This window comes from Ambystoma mexicanum, chromosome 3q (genome assembly GCF_040938575.1).
Source record: "Ambystoma mexicanum isolate Mex_15411 chromosome 3q, UKY_AmexF1_1, whole genome shotgun sequence".
Lineage (NCBI taxonomy): Eukaryota > Metazoa > Chordata > Amphibia > Caudata > Ambystomatidae > Ambystoma > Ambystoma mexicanum.
This window is the reverse complement of record NC_090926.1, coordinates 395827130-395843994: the sequence shown is the minus strand read 5'-3', so window position 1 is coordinate 395843994 and position 16865 is coordinate 395827130.

Here is a 16865-nt window from a genome sequence, read left to right as displayed (position 1 = left end):
TAAAAACCTAAGGACAGCCAAGTTCAAGGAAACAGATTTGCTAGGCATAATATTCCACCAAAGATGATCCAAGGGAACCCAATAGGCACAGGTCACATGTTTGCTAAAATGTTCTATCCTGCGATCTCAATACTGAGCCATAAAGGATCAGGTGTTGAAGAGTTTCTTTGTCATCCAACCAACTGAAAAATCGACAGTGAGCTGTAGCTTCAAACAGACCACCTCTAATGGAAGCAATGTTGTTACTAGGTAAAAAGATTTATCCTCAAACACATGACATGATTTCTCATCCTCCTATTTGGAAAGCGTTTCGGGTAAGGTTCCACAGTGCCAAAAACCTTTTGATTAGAGAAAATCTGTGCATAAAGATGAGATCTTGAGACTGTATCATTGGTGTAGGCCCAATCGTTTCCTTGGAATATCTTCTTCACTTTAAGGGGATTATGCAATAAAGTATCCAATGAAATTCCCAATTTATGCAACAAAAAGAGGCAATCAGAATGAAAGGTGTACATAAACCCCTCATGGAATCTACCGTCTGTGACCTCTTTACTTGTTAAAAATGTACAGGCTATTATCAGGGCTCACATGGAATTTTCTAAAAAGAGACAACCTCCTCTATTCTGTTAGACTTTGGAGAGACTGGAGCCCCAATTCATAGCGTACCACAGAGAAAATAATACATATTGGAATTTATTTATTTATTTATTGTTCATTTGTATAGCACCTATACACAAAGAAATGTTTCAAAGCGCTCAAGGAGGGGGGAACAATGGTAAATAACAACAGTCATTCAGCGCCCTTGACTTTCTGAATGATACAGGCCTACACAGAGCAGGGTAAGTGCAGGAATAAGCGCAAGTAATACATATAACAGTGAAGATAACACTCTCATGTCTGATGACAGTCCTTAGTTTTTCAAAGTGCCTTACACAAATAGGGTAAAGGGGAGGGGGGGCAGGGTAGAAACAGACGTGCTTCTATACAATGCTAATTTGAAATAGATCATGCAATTATAACACGGTGTGACATAAATACAGTGGCGGGGAGAGGGCGTGGGAGAGGGGAAGGGAAGGGTGTGTAGGAAAGTTCGACTACCAGGCATTTCTACGCTCCGAGTAGTTTAAGCAGTGTTAAGGAATAAGGAGATGGGCATGTAGGGTGTGGGGGGAAAATGAGGGAAGGGTGGGGGGTTCAAAAACAGAAGGGGGGACACTACACAACAAATCAAGGAGGATAGAGGAGGAGAGTGCAAGCAGCGAGGGTGAGGTTGGGTGGGAGGATGCGGGAGGGGAGGCAGTGAAACAGGGGGCAGGAAATAGAGGCTGCAGATGGAACAGCTAAATTCAATATTTAGGCAGGACAAGGTGAAACACATCAGCAACTGGGCACAGCTAAATACGGTTTTTAGACAGAACAAGGTGAAATACATCAGCAACTGGGCACAGCTAAATACGGTTTTTAGACAGAACAAGGTGAAACACATCAGCAACCGGGCACAGCTGAATAAGTGGGAGTCCAGATGAGAGGAGTGAGAGGTGGATCAGTCCCAGGTGTGACGGAAGAGGATCAATGAAGTTGGTTGAGGGAACTGACCTTCAGAGAAATTATAGATGATACATAATTCAGTGTGTCTGGAACAAGTGGAAATACTCCTCAGCCTCCATGTGCACTTTGCGGGGCGGCGGGTAGGAGAGGACCCATAGACCCGGCCAGGCAATGGACAGGGGAACAGACAGAGGCCTTAGATCGAGGGCCTTGGAGGTGGACCGGCAATCGCCTGCCGGCTCGCCTGATTGATCAAGATGAATGAAAAAGGGACCAATCCCAGGCGAGCAGGCGAACAGGCGAAGGGCAAAGTGATTCAGCTCTGCGTCCATGTTGGAAAGGCCTGGTGTCTGTCAAAAGCGTAGTGATAATGCACACAGACACACGATGCAGCGGGTTGCTGTAGCAGGCAAATGCAGGACAAAGTAAATCTTCAATTGCTATGGATGATTAGCACAATAAAAGATTTCCGTGAGGGCGCACAATGCGTGCCTGTGATATCACCCCATAAAAGCCCAGAGGGCTTACATTCAAAGTTTGTGGAAGAGGGGTAGGGGTCCAAAGGCCTCCAGGCCACAAGATGGTAGTGGAGCCCATCCAACATCTGAAGAAAGGGAAGTGAGGGGAAAGGTAGGCACAGGGGGCCTAGATCGAGGGCCTTGGAGGCGGGCCGGCACTCGCCTGCAAGCTCACCTGATTGGTCAAGATGAATGAAAAAGGAAATAAAATATAACACTGCACGCCAGATCAGGGCTTCATATTTACTTAGTTCCAATATTACCAAAGTGGAAATAATTCCAATCCATTGCACAGCCGAGGAATCACTTCCGGCAAGTAAAATTTTAGTACCGGAAGTAAAGGAAATGTACCGTATTTGTAAGCACTTTTTAATCCACGAGGACACATGAAGAACACCTCTCCCCACCCTCCATGTTTCTCTGTATCTATCATCATCTGCCGCGCTCCATCCTGTCATTTGTAAAATGTATTAATCGCTTCACCATCATCGCACCCGTTTAATTACTAATAATGTTCTTCACAGCTCATTGCAGCTGCTATGTCGGACAAGCGCTGCGGGTGTGCTGGGATTCCAGAGAGTTATCCCATCTATGAGACCGTCACTGCACACATCTCTGTTTTCTGTTTAATTGCAAATGAGGCAAAAGGCATTAGATCAGCCTGCACTGGGGCAATAACAGGGGCAAAATAACTTTGTTATATCCGACTGTATGAGACTTCCTCTACTGAGAATGCTTGCTCTATGGGCCATAACTCAATTAGAAGGACCTCAGTCGAATTCTAGCTCTCTGTGTTATACCGGAGGACAATAACCATTTCCATATCAGACTGGCACGCCTATAAGGGCATGCCAGCTGAAAGCAGGCACATCACCTCTGGGGAACAAAATACGAACAGCAACCAATGTTATGGCTCTGCCTATTTTCATGCCAATAATGAGTTGCATCCCACTCTCTGGGTAATGGGAGACAAGATCCACATATGGATTACCCTTCACGGTTAGAGTGGTACGCTAACTGATTCACATGTATCCAGAATTGTGAGAAATCCCCCAATCAGAAAGAAAACAAGCCATGATAACTTGTTATTAAGAGCCCATGTAGGAGGACCGCCGGCACTTTATAGGTCTCTGTACCATCCTATATCAGACCAGGTGAGCTCATAATGGCAGTCCAGTTTTGATGTATATGGATGAGGATTTAGAATGGCTAATGCAAATACCAGGGGGATTCCAGGCACAGCCTCTAAAGTGTGGTAGGATTGAGCACAGTGAGTCAAATGTCAGGACCTCCAGGACCTCAGCTAGTACCATTCTCTGACTGTCCACTGCTTGTCACTCTTGCACCAATGCTTTTCCACTCAGGCAACAGCAGAGATGCCACCATCTACAGCCTGTCCATGCTCCTCCTTCAGTATATCCTCCCTCTTGCGATCATCAGCTATGCCTACACCCGCATTTGGTTCAAACTGAAGCACCACATCAGCCCCTCCGAGAGGAGTGACAATCAGCTGTGAAGAAGAAAAACCACAAAAATGCTGGTAATGGTGGTGGTGGTCTTTGCTGTCTGCTGGCTCCCCTTCCATATCTTTCAGTTGGCCATTGACTTGGACCTGGTCTTGGTCTTCCAGGAATACAAGCTCTTTTACTCAATCTTCCACGTCATCGCCATGTGCTCCACATTCGCCTATCCCCTGCTCTATAGATGGATGAATCGGAATTACAGAAAGGGCTTCCTCCTCTTCTGCTGCAAAGGCAAGTCTGAGGGCAACCACCTGGATGGATCACTGTGCGGCCCATCGTTCACTATCAGAGCATCAGCGTACCATGCAAGCCTTAAAAACACAGCAGCCAATGGGCCACCACGGACGGAGGTCTAGTATGTTTGGAGGTAAGAGGGGAAAGATGGAGAATGTCCACTGAGATGAGCCATTTCACTGTAAGGTGGTCCCACCAGAATGACTCTCGTCCAAAATGATCGTTCCATCGGCCAAACAAAGTGATTCCTACACTCGCCAGGAACAAGGTACATGAACATGACAAAGGAATGTTTGACCATTCAGCTCGGCCGCATTGGATCCGATAGATATTCTCACTTAATATGTGGACATACTGTTTTGGTCGCTAATCTGTATTGCTTATATTTTGTGTCCATTAAAGAAAAGAGTAAACTTAACAAACAAATGTCCATGTGTACATGTCCCAGACCAAAGTGCAAGAAAACAAATGCGATTAGTACCCGGCGAGAGTCAAGCAGAATGCAACATGCATTCTGATTGGCTCCCGCCAGGTCGTTACCCGGCCGAGAATCAAAGGATTCTAGGCTGGGATTCCAGCCGCCTTGTCCTCGGCAGGGGACGTGGCAGCCCCTCAGCCAATGAGGAGGCTCGAAGCGGGGCTAACGCCGCTCCGAGCCTCCCCACAGCTGAGAGGCTGCCTTCGCCGCCCACCGGGGACTCAGGTAAGGCTTTTTTTTTCCCCTTTCCTCCCCCTCCCTCCTCTCACCTCCTTCCTCTCTGCCCCTCCCCACCCCACTTACTTTCTTGCTCCTTCGTCCTCGGTGGAGGAGGAAGGCAGCCTCCAGCCGTGTGGAGACTCGGAGCGGGGACATCCCTGCTCCATGCCTCCACACGGCTGGAGGTTTCCATCGTTCCCCGCCGGCAACGCAGGCACATATTTTTTTGTTTCTACCCCTCCCTCCCAACCCCACTTACCTTCTGCTCCTTTCTTTTTTTCGGGAGCAGATGCGCTGGGAACACTTTCGTTCCCAGCACGTCGGCTCCCGATGGCCGCCATGGAAAAGGAAAATGGACTCTGTTTTCCCTTTCCCAGTGGCCATTTTCTTGGTTGTTTCTTTTTTTTTTCTGTCCCGAAGCGCTACAGCGTTTTGGGACAGACAAAAATGCTTTTACTGCCCCGGTCACGCAGATATTGCGGGCTGGAGTACTAATTGCAATATGTCACTCGCGGCTGGGGCATTACCGACTCTGGTAATGGCCTGGTGCCTTCGTTAAGGCCCTCGCGATAACTATGGGCCCCGGGGCATTACTTGAGTCGGTAATGCCCCCGCCGCTCGGGGCATATTGCTTAATTACAGCATTCATGAAAAGGTAAACAATGTCAGTTTTAGGAGAACTTTTCACATTGCTAGGCAAGGTGCGATCCATCGAGCATGGTCAACACGTGAACTGCTATTAGAATTGCTGATGACGAGTGAATCCTCTTATCATCCTTTTGTAGACATCATCAGTGAATACAAAAATGACATTCAAATGTTGGCGTAGGAATGGCAGTGTCACAGCTTCGCCAGAATTTTGGGGAATCAAAGGACGACCAACTGACCAAATACAGGCTTTTAAAACATTCAAAATGGTTCAAGATTTTGAGAGACTTGAGGTCTTTTATAGGCCTGGAGATTTGCGGGAAAATTTGGTATTTATTCATCGTTTTTTTCATTGGACTTTTCTTATGTAGCTGATGCCTCATGCATATACCCCCACTAAGAAGAGAATCCCAATTTAAATCTTCAGCAGTGTTCCCCTTCTAAAGTCTACCAATAAAAAAGAACACTATTACAGATATAGAATTTGTTGTAATCACTTTTAATCCACGAGGACACATGAAGAACACCTCTCCTCACGCTCCATGTTTCTCTGTTTCTATTATCATCTGCCGTGCTCCTTCCACAGGCGGCTTTGCCCCCACATTTGCTTCTCCATGGAGCCTGTCATTTGGAAAATGTATTAATCGCTTCCCCATCATCACACCCGTTTAATTACTAATAATGTTCTTCACAGCTCATTGCAGCTATGTCGCAGGAGCGCCGCGGGCACGATGGGTTTCCAGAGAGTTATCCCATCTACGAGACCGTCACTGCACATATCTCTCTCTTCTGTTTCATTGCAAATGAGGCAAAAGGCATTAGATCAGCCTGAGTTTGGGACAATAACAGGGGCAAGATAACCTTGTTATATCCAACTGCATGAGACGTCCTCTCCTGAGAATACTTGCTCTATGGGCTATAACTCAATTAGAAGGACCTCAGTCGCATTTAGCTCTCTGTGCCATAATAGAGGACAATAACCCTTTCCATATCAGACTGGCACGCCCATGAGGGCAGCCCAGCCGAAACAGCAGGCAAATCTTCTCCAGGCAACAACATACGAACAGCAACCAATGTTATGGCTCTGCCTATTTTCATGCCAATGATGAGTTGCATCTCACTCTCTGGGCAATGGGAGACAAGGTCCCAGCATTGTGAGAAATCCCCTAATTAGAATCAACACAAGCTATGATAACTTGTTATTAAGAGCCCATGCAGGAGGACCTATGGCACTTTATAGGTCTCTGTGCCATCCTATATCAGACTAGGTGAGTCCATAACGGCAGTCCAGCCAAAATAAATGGAGGACGTAATCAGGAATGACAAATGGTATACCACCCTTGGTTATTGGTGAGACTCCTCCCCAGGGAAGTAAATACCTCCCAGGGTGGAATACCATTTGTCATTCCTGATCAATAATGGATTTAGCTGCTCTGTTAACAACACCAATGTACTGTTGTATTACATTATTGAGAAATGTTGTTTTTTTTAAACCAATCGAGAATCAGGATATCTCTAACTGCCAAAAATTGTTTGTTTAAATACATGTATGGATAACTTAGTAATTTCTGTATTATTGTTCAACAAAACTCTACGCATATGTAATGTAATCTTTTCTATAGTCCATTTAGGCCTATGAAGAAGAGGACTTTTCTCCTCGAAACGCGTCGCCAATGAAAACGGACCACCGCCAATACTTCCTCCATTTATTTTCTTTTTAAATTGTTGCCTTTTTTGGAATTTGTACTTTGTGAAAATATACCTATACAATTTTGTTTTACAAGACTTAAAACTTTGAAGATTTTCTCTATAGACTATAGTAGTTGGTCTATCCAACACAATACAGTGTGTAGGGGACGGGAGGATTCAAATGTTGAATCTTCTCTTCTTTCTACCCTTCCAATAGACCACGGACACCAAGGTGGATGTTTTAGGGATCCAAACGGGGACCACTTTTTATTATAAACATAAGGCAGATACTAAATTAAACTTTAAACCACCTTACATTTGTATTCCTTTCCCTTTCCAACCCTGTTGTCATTTCCCACTTAGGGCCTTGCCCTGCCAGCTCACCCTCACTGATCTGGGTTCAGGAGAGACCCTTAGGATGAACTGCCAGGCCAGCTCCCTTCTACCTATCTTGTACCAAACACTGTTGAAGAGGGACAAGAATATGGCCCAGTGGGTGGTCACTTCCCATAGAAGGCCTTTGGCAGGCTGCCACTTCGCCTTCCTACCATACCCGGGTATTACTCTTAATTAACTTTGCTTAAATTTGCATCTATGAAATAAATAACTATATATATATGTAGATGTATAACTACATAAATAACCACACAGAGCTCGGGGGATGGGGGGCCTTTCATTCTGCACACTGTTTGCCATGTGAGGTGCAGCCCAAGCCACACCAAAGTCCCAACTGTTGTGGGGGCCACCATAATCACCACTTCACGACTCACGTATTCAAATCTTCTGGCAGCACCCCAAGTACCACAGGGGGGGGCACCATGTTCACCACCACTATCCTGGCAAACTCTTGTCATCGTTTGGCGTGGCCATGTGCCCTGTAATGGATCACCATATGGATTTCACCAGTCGCGTCCCGTGTAATGGATCATACTTCCCCCTACATCCTCTTGGCCTGTGCAGTGCGGGGAGGCAGGCCCGCCTCTGGCTCTCCATGCTGCAGTGTTGGTGGAGAAGGCTTCACAGCTCTCTTCACCTGTATGGACCACCTAGTCCTCGGCAGCCCAAGGGCTTAGGTACCTTCATGCTCTCACCCGCCTGACACCGGGTGGGGCTGACTTTGATGCAGCTTCCCACAATCTCCTGGGCAGCTCCTGGAAGGTAGTTTTACAGGGCCGAACCCGGTTTGTCCCCATTTCAGGCCAACAGGCGTGATTGCGCTTAACCCATTTCTGGGCTGCCCTGCTGACCTTGCTTGGGGTTGGGAAACCCTGATTTTTTCCCGACCACCCTAACATACGAGGCAGAATTGTTTTCTTATGGGACAGCCCTGCCTGGCCCGTAGGCAGGCCTACATGGAAGTAGGCCCTGTGGCTGCCCAGGCTGCACCGGGCATGCAGCCAAGGGCCCACAGATTAGTCGGGCCGCTCCTGGCATACGTGATATGATATGATATGTTATTTATAATGCGCTTAATACCAGAGGTTTCTAAGCGCGTACCCATGGATCGAACCTGCATTACTCCGTGTCGTCTTGCTTCCAAGGTGAGCATGTTGCCCCTGAGCTATCCTCCCGAGACCTGGCGGATATAGTTCAGTTAGACCTGGGTGGGGAGCAGGGGGCGGACTGGCCTATCTGCCATTCTGCCACCGGCCAAACCAAAATGGACTTTGGATGGCCATGGAGACGATTTTATAAGCCACTCTGGGGCCGGTTTTATGAGCCACATTAATATCCATGGAGCTGGGCTGGATTTTTGTAACTGAAGTTGTACTTGTTATGTTGCCTCACACAGCCTGCCAACAGCTTGTCGCACAGCGACAAACAGATGTATTTATGATTAGAATGCACAGTGTCAGTCGGAGAACATCATCAAAGAAAAGTTAGTTAGTGTGAACTTTGCTTTGATGACGGACCAATAGCATGAGTCGTGGGGCTGCCAGTGCCCCAGCCATCCATTGGCTTAGCACCAAGCAGGCAGCTTCACATTCTCTTCGAGAACACCAACAATTCCTGTCATGGGGGGATTGGCTCAACATCAAGTTTGCTTTTGCCTGCCTTGGGTGGGGGGCAGGGCGGGGCTGACACAGGGATGATTCATGAGCCTTGCCCTCTCAGGATAGGCTCAGGGGGACTGTTGATATGTAGCAGGCTGGCAGTGGCAGCCAATCATGCTGAAAACGCATGGCCCGTCATGCGCATTGCTGTGTCGCTAGGTGCCACACCCAGCACAATGCGCAGATATTCAAAAGGAAGTATTGATGACAGAGGAGGGAGCAGGCCTGAAGCAAAGCACACCCGACAATGACGAGGGGCCTAATCGAGCTGCCTGGCCCAGCTATAAACTGCAATGGAGAGTCACTGGAGACAGAATTTGGGCATGTGTGTTACACACAGTAAGTAATAAAAACATTAAATTGAATGGGCCAGCGGGGGTCTGGAGTCAGAGAAAAGGCAGTCACTCTGAACGAGAACAGTCAAGTGAAGCATTTGTAATTGATTGTCACTATCTCTGTTAGTTGAGAAAGAGCCAGAGCACTGCCACTCAGTCAGTGTGTGTCACAGCAGTGCAATCATTGTGTCAGCATGACTAACAACACATGCAACTCAAACCAGAAGCGGATGTTTGAGCACAGACAAAAACAGATATGAAAAAATAATCAGATTTCCAATCAGACTAAATGAGTGTCTTTTGAATGAAGATCAGGATTTCTCAAACACCTGTTGCAGGCAGCAGCATCCCTCCCATGCATGACATATGGTGGTGGGAGCATGAGATTACTTAAACTCAATGCTGTTCCTGACGCTGTATCCAGAGCTGGTGCGGAATGGAGCTGTGTCATGGTCTGTGTGGCTCATTGCTTGCAACATCTGGCTCAGTGTGGTCTAGACAGCGGTGGAGGGGTGGCCTTTGTAGCAGTCCTAGTCCTTACAAAAGTGCACCGTGGGAGACCCGTTTGTGTGTACATCAATGTGCGCGTGCAGGTTTGCCAATTTGAATGAAAGCCAGAATAACACGTTTAAAGTAGTGTGGACTCAACCCACATGGAAGAGCTTCCCTGGACAGACCGGGTGCAGGGAAAGGTGAAAGGTCCTGTCCTGTCCTGGTGGCGAATGCAGGGCCTAGGTATCTGGTTGATGTGAAGTTTTAGTTAATAGTATCATTGTGCAGTCTTTTATTCTACTAATTGAAGTGTTGACCTACCCCAAATTCCCATTCCCCTTTTATCTTTATCTTCCTGTCTCCACCCTCCATATTCTATCAAGCCTGGCCCCAAGTATTCCATTAAATCTGATTTCTCATAATGTGGGCCCAGGGGGTGTTAGGGACCTGCCTGTCCATGTTGCTTGTCTGTGCATAAGGCATTTATGGTGCAGCTCAGTTGGTTTGTTGGAGGCAGCCCCACTGATGCTTGCTAGTGGGCACTGGGTTTCTGGTCGCAAGTCTGAGACAATCTGCACTTCTCTGTCAATTTTAATATAGACCAGGCTGGACCCAGACCCTCACTTCTTTAGGGTGCTACTCGGTGGGAGGGTTACACAAATGGAGGAGGTCTGACTACAGTTTAGGCAAATCAGGCGGGACTGATATGTGATTCTGAAGTGGTTATCTGCTGCAGCAAAGTCAGGACAGAGTTACCAAATGTGCAGCCTAATGTATAAAACATTAATGCTGCTCTGTGATGCTACTCAGCGAAAGAGAAGTTTACGCTGCTGCCAAAGGTGCTGTGCTCCTGTCAGTGCTGCTTTGTGTTAAAGGCATGTGAATGTGATGGTGTTCTGTGGTGAAAACACTCAGTGCTGCCCAGTGGTAAAGACATTTAATGCTACTCAGTGTGTCAGTGTTAAAAAAGCACTGTGAAGGTGGTTAATTGTAAAGATTTAAATAGGGTGGGCCTGGGAGAGAGTGGTGGCGACACAGTGTTTAGGTGGCTCCAGTGCCACAATAAATATGTGCAGGAAGCTCTATGTTTCACTCCTGGGCTGCCCTGGGTCTATATTATCGTACCTGCTGTCTTCTTCATGCAGTGAGATTGTATGTATGTATGTATGTCACACTTATCAGGTCATGATCGAGCCTCTCTGAAAGCTCTCTAAGACTGAAAATGAACGGCATCCACGCCACGTGTCTCCTGTTAAACAATGAGCGAAAGCTCTTATCTTTTAAAAATGTCTGAAATTCGACATGGACGAACTGCTACAGGCCAGGACAAAGCTTCCTAATTTTAGTTTACAGAAATGGAAATTTCCCTTAAACTGCAGTAAATATTGCTGCACGTATGTGTATTTTGTGCATGCCCGTTGACTAGGAGTGTCCAATGCTGATTTCCCAAATTCCAGTGTACAATTATACGACACAGACAGTCAATTGTGCTTCTGCATTAGCTATAAAGTGTGGCAAGCACAAGCGTGCACTATAATTTGGCATAATATGGTCCTTTCGCTCTCAGTCTAAACTGTTGGCTTTGGAGCCTAGTGTTTGACCCTGCTTCCAAACTTTGCAGCATACGGCTGTCGCGTTCCGTAAACCCTAGGATTGTATTTCAGAATGTACTATATATCCAGAGTATGGGGATTAAGACAATCAGCAAAACTAATTTAATTTTAAAAAACTATTTTGCAGAATGCCGTGCACACTGCTTCCTCCTTACCTTTGCAGGTCAAGGGTGCGTGAAATTAAAAGAACGTTTGCGCTGGCAGACGGTTGCATTTGCTGATACCTGAGGGGTATGATCATTAGTATCTTAATAAAAGCTCAGTTTTGTTTATTCCAACATTAGTCACGGTCTCTGGCATTTAAATGCTGGACCCTAATCCAAACAGCCTGCTTTAATATATATTCGGTGTATGGTTGAATGTACAGATCCTACCGTTTATTGGCCCTGTGCACCTGCGCAGCTGAAACCCAATACACAAAATGATATGAAACAATGTTTTCTCCATGCTTCCCTGTGCATTGGGAGTTTTGTTAAAGCCCCTCAGTAAGGGAACTCTCAGAGGCTGTGTACGGCTCAGATTCAGTGGCTGCATTGAGGACCCTTTCTGACGTTGCATCAAGGCCTGTTTTCTTGGGTCATGTGTGTGCCTGCGAGAGAGCCTGAGGGACATAAGGTTTATTGCACCATGATTGCTTTGAATACGTGTTTTCTGGTGTAGGGCATGTTTGCTCAGGGTTTGAACAGAAAACAGGAAGTTGTGGAAAGTGAGAGCTTCTCGCTTCACTAAAGTCTAAATACAGCGATCTAAAGCCAGGTTATCGCTAGTGCCAGTTCTGCAGCATGCTGTGTCATACTGGTATGAGCATCACGTGGTACGCTGAGGATGGTTTTCCTAATTATTCAGCCAGCAATTGCACCTCGTAGTTTAGGTGCATAACTCTGATTTAACGAGGGATGGTTCTCACACTCTAGAATTGGGTAGAATTCAGGAGGTGGTAACCGTAGTGTGGCATTGCTTTTGATTGGGGATTGTCTGAGCAGCATGAAGTGTGTGGTGGCACCATGGTTGTGGTGAATTGTGGTATGTTAAGTCGTAGTTGAAATTGCTTGCTTGCGGACATCACCCTTTCCTGGCACCTTGCCCGCAGGACTAGACAAAACATACAAGCATTGTAAATCCTGTCCCCTAATCCCGTGTGAGATCTATACCTAGACAGACCCGGATGTGGGGTTCATGCATGCTTAGATTAAATGCTTCTGTCTGAACATGGATTTATCACAATCTCATGCTGTCTCGACTAAGGGCTTGGTGATGCAGCTGCCCGTTGGTAGCAGCTGTGATTCAAGAATGCTGCACAGCCCATCATTGCACTCGACTCGAGAGCACCCTAGCCTGTTGACTCATGCACAATGATTTATCTTTAACTGCTATTTTACAGAGAGGAAGGAAAGAAATAAGGAGGAATGGTAGAAGAGACAAAAACAAGGAGGGTAGAAGGATGGGGGAAAGTTAAGAGGAAAGATGGTAGGGAGACAGGAAGGAAACAATGTGACAGAGAAAGGAAAGGAGGACAGGAAAGATGCCCTTGAAAGAAAGGGGAGAGAATGGAAGCAGAAGCAAGAGAAAAGGAAGGAACAAAGGAAAAAAGAAAGAAGAAAATCAAGAGGAAGGAAGGGAGCGAGGGATAAGGGAGTGGTGGATGATGGGAGGGAAGAAGGAAGGAACTCTTGCTCCTCCTAGATTACTCCAGTAATCTAGGAGGAGCAAGACCAGCAGGTTGAACGCTTGCTGGCTCTGCTGCTATCTACGCATGATCTGCAGGTAGCAGGTTCAAATCCTGGCAAGGCCAACTCAGCCTTTCATTAATCAGAGGTTGATAAATGAGTACCAACTACTTCGGTTGGGAATGATTATATGTAAATAAGTGCTACGTACAGTGGTTTGACAAACGTGCTATTTAAATAACAAATCATTATCAAATGCCGGGGCCATGGAAAAGGAATGTTATCACTCATTTTCTCAAGTGTTTACACAAAACATTACATGCGACAAACACCATGAACCCTCCATAAGCAGCATTTTCTGTAAAGTTCTGAATTTACATGATTCACGGATGAGGGACGCTTTTTTTAGGTGAGGGACACTTTTTTATGTGGCTGGGCCCATTTCCTGTCCCAGTCTGACCCTGGTGGGGAGGGCGTTTGAGGTCACAGCCCTACAGCGGCTCAATCCAGAGCTTCTTGCTTGTGCATGGGAGAAACAGCTCATTGTCCGTACTTAAGATTTCATCCATACCACGAGTGTGGCTGGATGGTTTAGTCAATAAAACACAAAGTAAATACAAATGCTAAAATTAAACAAAAACAAATTACTTTCTCTCCCTGGTGTTTGCATCTTTATTTATCAATTTCCCTCAGGGGATAAGGCATGTAGCCCAACTAGCTGGGTGCAAATCACGATGCACAGACAAGGTGTGAGGGCCTCTGGGAGTTACGTTATGTCATTGAGACTTATATAGCTCAATGTCTGCCATTTTCTTGGCTTATGCTTATGGACCTGCGAGAGATGTGTTGGGTTGGGGTTTTTTATTTTTTTTATTGAGCATTTGTAAGGCGCTTTATACGAGACAATTGAGTTTCAGAGCGCCACAAGACTAAATAGGAAGGAAACATGGAAAATAATAAAAATGGCAAAAACAGTAATATATAGTCATGGTCCTAATAGGCCTTGTGGCATTCAGCCGTGCCAGTGCATTGGGGAGAAGTGCAGGGGAAAGGGATGAAAGGAGGAGCAGAGGGATGGACAACTGCTGGAGGAGGGCCTGGGGGAAGTGCTAAGGGGAGCCAAGAAGGAGGACATCAGGCTAAGTTCTAGTGCAGGCGGCTCTCAAGGGTGGTATGTGGAGCCGCCAGGCAGGGGCCCGAAGGGGAGTGCAGTGGGGGTGCTGGTAATGACTGGGAGGAAGGGCCTGGGATCCTGTGAGATTCATGAGGATCAGGCTATGGGTCACAGCAGCATTGGGATGATTAGCAGGGAAGTGAAAGAGGTAGAGAAGATCAGCGTTTTGAGCAGTTTCCAGAACGTAAGGAGGTTCGGCTGAAGACTGAGAGGGGCAGGGAGGCTGTTTCAAAGGGAGGCACCAGCCGAGAAGAGAGAGACCTGCCACCCACTCTCTGGCTGGAGAAGCGTTTGACAGTCAGAGAGTTGGAATTAGAGGAGTGTAGGGCTCTAATAGGGGAGTATTTAGGGAGGCAAAGTTGGAGATAGCATGGTCCCAGACCCCAGAAGTCCTTGTGGATGATGCAGAGGGTCTTTAATTTGATCCTTGCGGCTACAGGGAGCCGGTGGAGAGATTTTAGGGCTGGAGAGATGCAGTCGCTGGGCTTGAGACCAAGGATAAGTCTTGCAGTCCTACTCTGGATTAGCTGGAGGGGGCGATGGGAGGAAAGAGGGAGATTGAGAAAGAGGCTGTTTCAGTAGTCCAGGCAGGAGAGGACCAGAGATCTGGAGAGGTTGAGCTTCTGGGGGAGGTGAGAAAAGGAAGAATGCCTGTGAGGGGATGGAGCTGGAAGTGGGACTTCTTGGTAAGGTCCATGATGTGACAGGGGGAGGAGAGAGCGGAGTCGAAGGTGACCCAGAGGTTTTTGGCTTCACAAGATGGTAGGGGCAGAGGGCCCAAAGAGGACGGCCAGAGGGTAGGAGGAAAAAAGGGAACAGGTGTCCCGATGAGGAGGATCTCCAACCTACTTGCATTGAGACAGAGATCATTCACTGCACACCATGCCTCAATAGCGGACAGACAGTCAGGGATGAGAGAGGAGGAAGAGGGGGAAGTAGAGGGAAGTTTGAAGGAAAGCTGTATATCATCGGCATAACACTGGAAATGAGGAGAAAAGAAGGCGATCAGGGGAGCAAGAGGTGCAAGATAGATATTGAAGAGTAATGGCGATAGGATAGAGCCCTGGGGGACGCCACAGGTAGAAAGGTTGGTGGTCGGGGAAAAGGGCCCAGTTGTAGCTGCAAAGAGCAGTTAGTGAGGAAAGAGGTCAGCCAATACAGTGCCCGGTCAGTGATGCCGAGGGTGTCACAGAATCGTTTTATGAGGATGGAAAGGTTGACCGTGCCAAAGGCAGAGGAGAGATCAAGGAGAATGACAACAGCAAGGGGAGGTGGAGTCAAGATTTGGAAGCAAGTTCTCACAGGTGTTCAAGAGTGCAGTTTCTGTACCTCTGGAGGCCCAGAATCCAGATTGATGGTCATGAAGGCAAACAACAAGATCAGTGTGGTGGGTCAGTTGGGGGAGGACCAACTTTTCAAGAGTTTACCCAGGAAGGGGGTAGTAGAGATAGGACGATAGTTAGCCGGGCAGAAGGGGTCAGCAGATGATGTTTTTAAGAGAGGGTGCACAAGGGAGTGCTTGAGGGAAAGAGGGGAAGGAGCCAGTGGCGAAGGAGTAGTTATAGAAGTCAGCAGGAGATGTGGCAAGAGAGGAGATGTTGTCCTTAATGGTTATGGAGGAGCAGCAGAGCAACTGTTTGGAGGAGGCCTTCGTAGAGCAGACCACTTTAGAGACCTCATCCAGTTCTCTGGGCAGGAGGGAGAAGTTTGAGGAATATGGTAGGAGGGGGGCCAAGGGAGGCAGGGGAGCAGGCACGTGAGAGGAGATGGGGGTGGAGGAGAGTGAGGACCGATGTCCTGAGTTTTGGTTGTAAAATTGGAGGCAAAGGCAGTGCAGAGAGCCTGATAAGCAGGTTGAGAACCTTGGGCCATTATAGTGCCATTGTGATAGACATTAATGATACATCTAGAGGATGAGAAGTATGCAAAGAGTACTTCTCACCTAGTGCCACCATTAATGGGTGAGGAGCAGAAAGAGTGGAGACCAGATGGGGTTCCACAGGTCAGGAGAGGGGACAGTGATGAGGATGTCTGTAAATATCTGTCTGGAAGTGGCATTGACGTAAGTGTCTGTGATAGGTAGCCCTGGATTAGAGTCCAGAAGAGATTTTTTTTGCTTTTTTCTTCCAGAATTTGTGAAAGAGGTACGATAAGTGATAGAATAGCAGTTAGAATAGATAGGAGAGACAGAGAGTGCCATGGGAGTAGGGGCGGGGGAAAGAGATAGGCAGAGGTGCTGCACAGTGCACTGGAATTCACCAAGTGCCTAGCAGCCAGGTAGGCAAAGGCCCTCATTAGGACCCTGGCGTTAAGGGGTTAACGGCGCCGTAAAGGTGTCGGTGCCGTTAAACCCTTAACGCCTTACTACGAGGTCCCTTTGCGGGACCCGACCATAACGGCTGGTCTAGACCAGCCGTTAAATTAGGGGCGCGCAAAGGGACTCTCGAGGTAAGTACGGTACCGCAATTTGCAGTACCATACTTACCACCTTCCCCATTCCCATTATGCCCTATGGGGCAAAAATGGGAATGGGGAAGGGCCATGGTGGCATGGGGAATTACCGCCCTGCCAACCTTGGAATGGGGTGGTAATTCCCCATTCTGCCATGGCGGACTCCGTCATCGACCATGGTGCGAATAGCACCATGGTTTTCCGCCGGAGTCCTAATGAGGG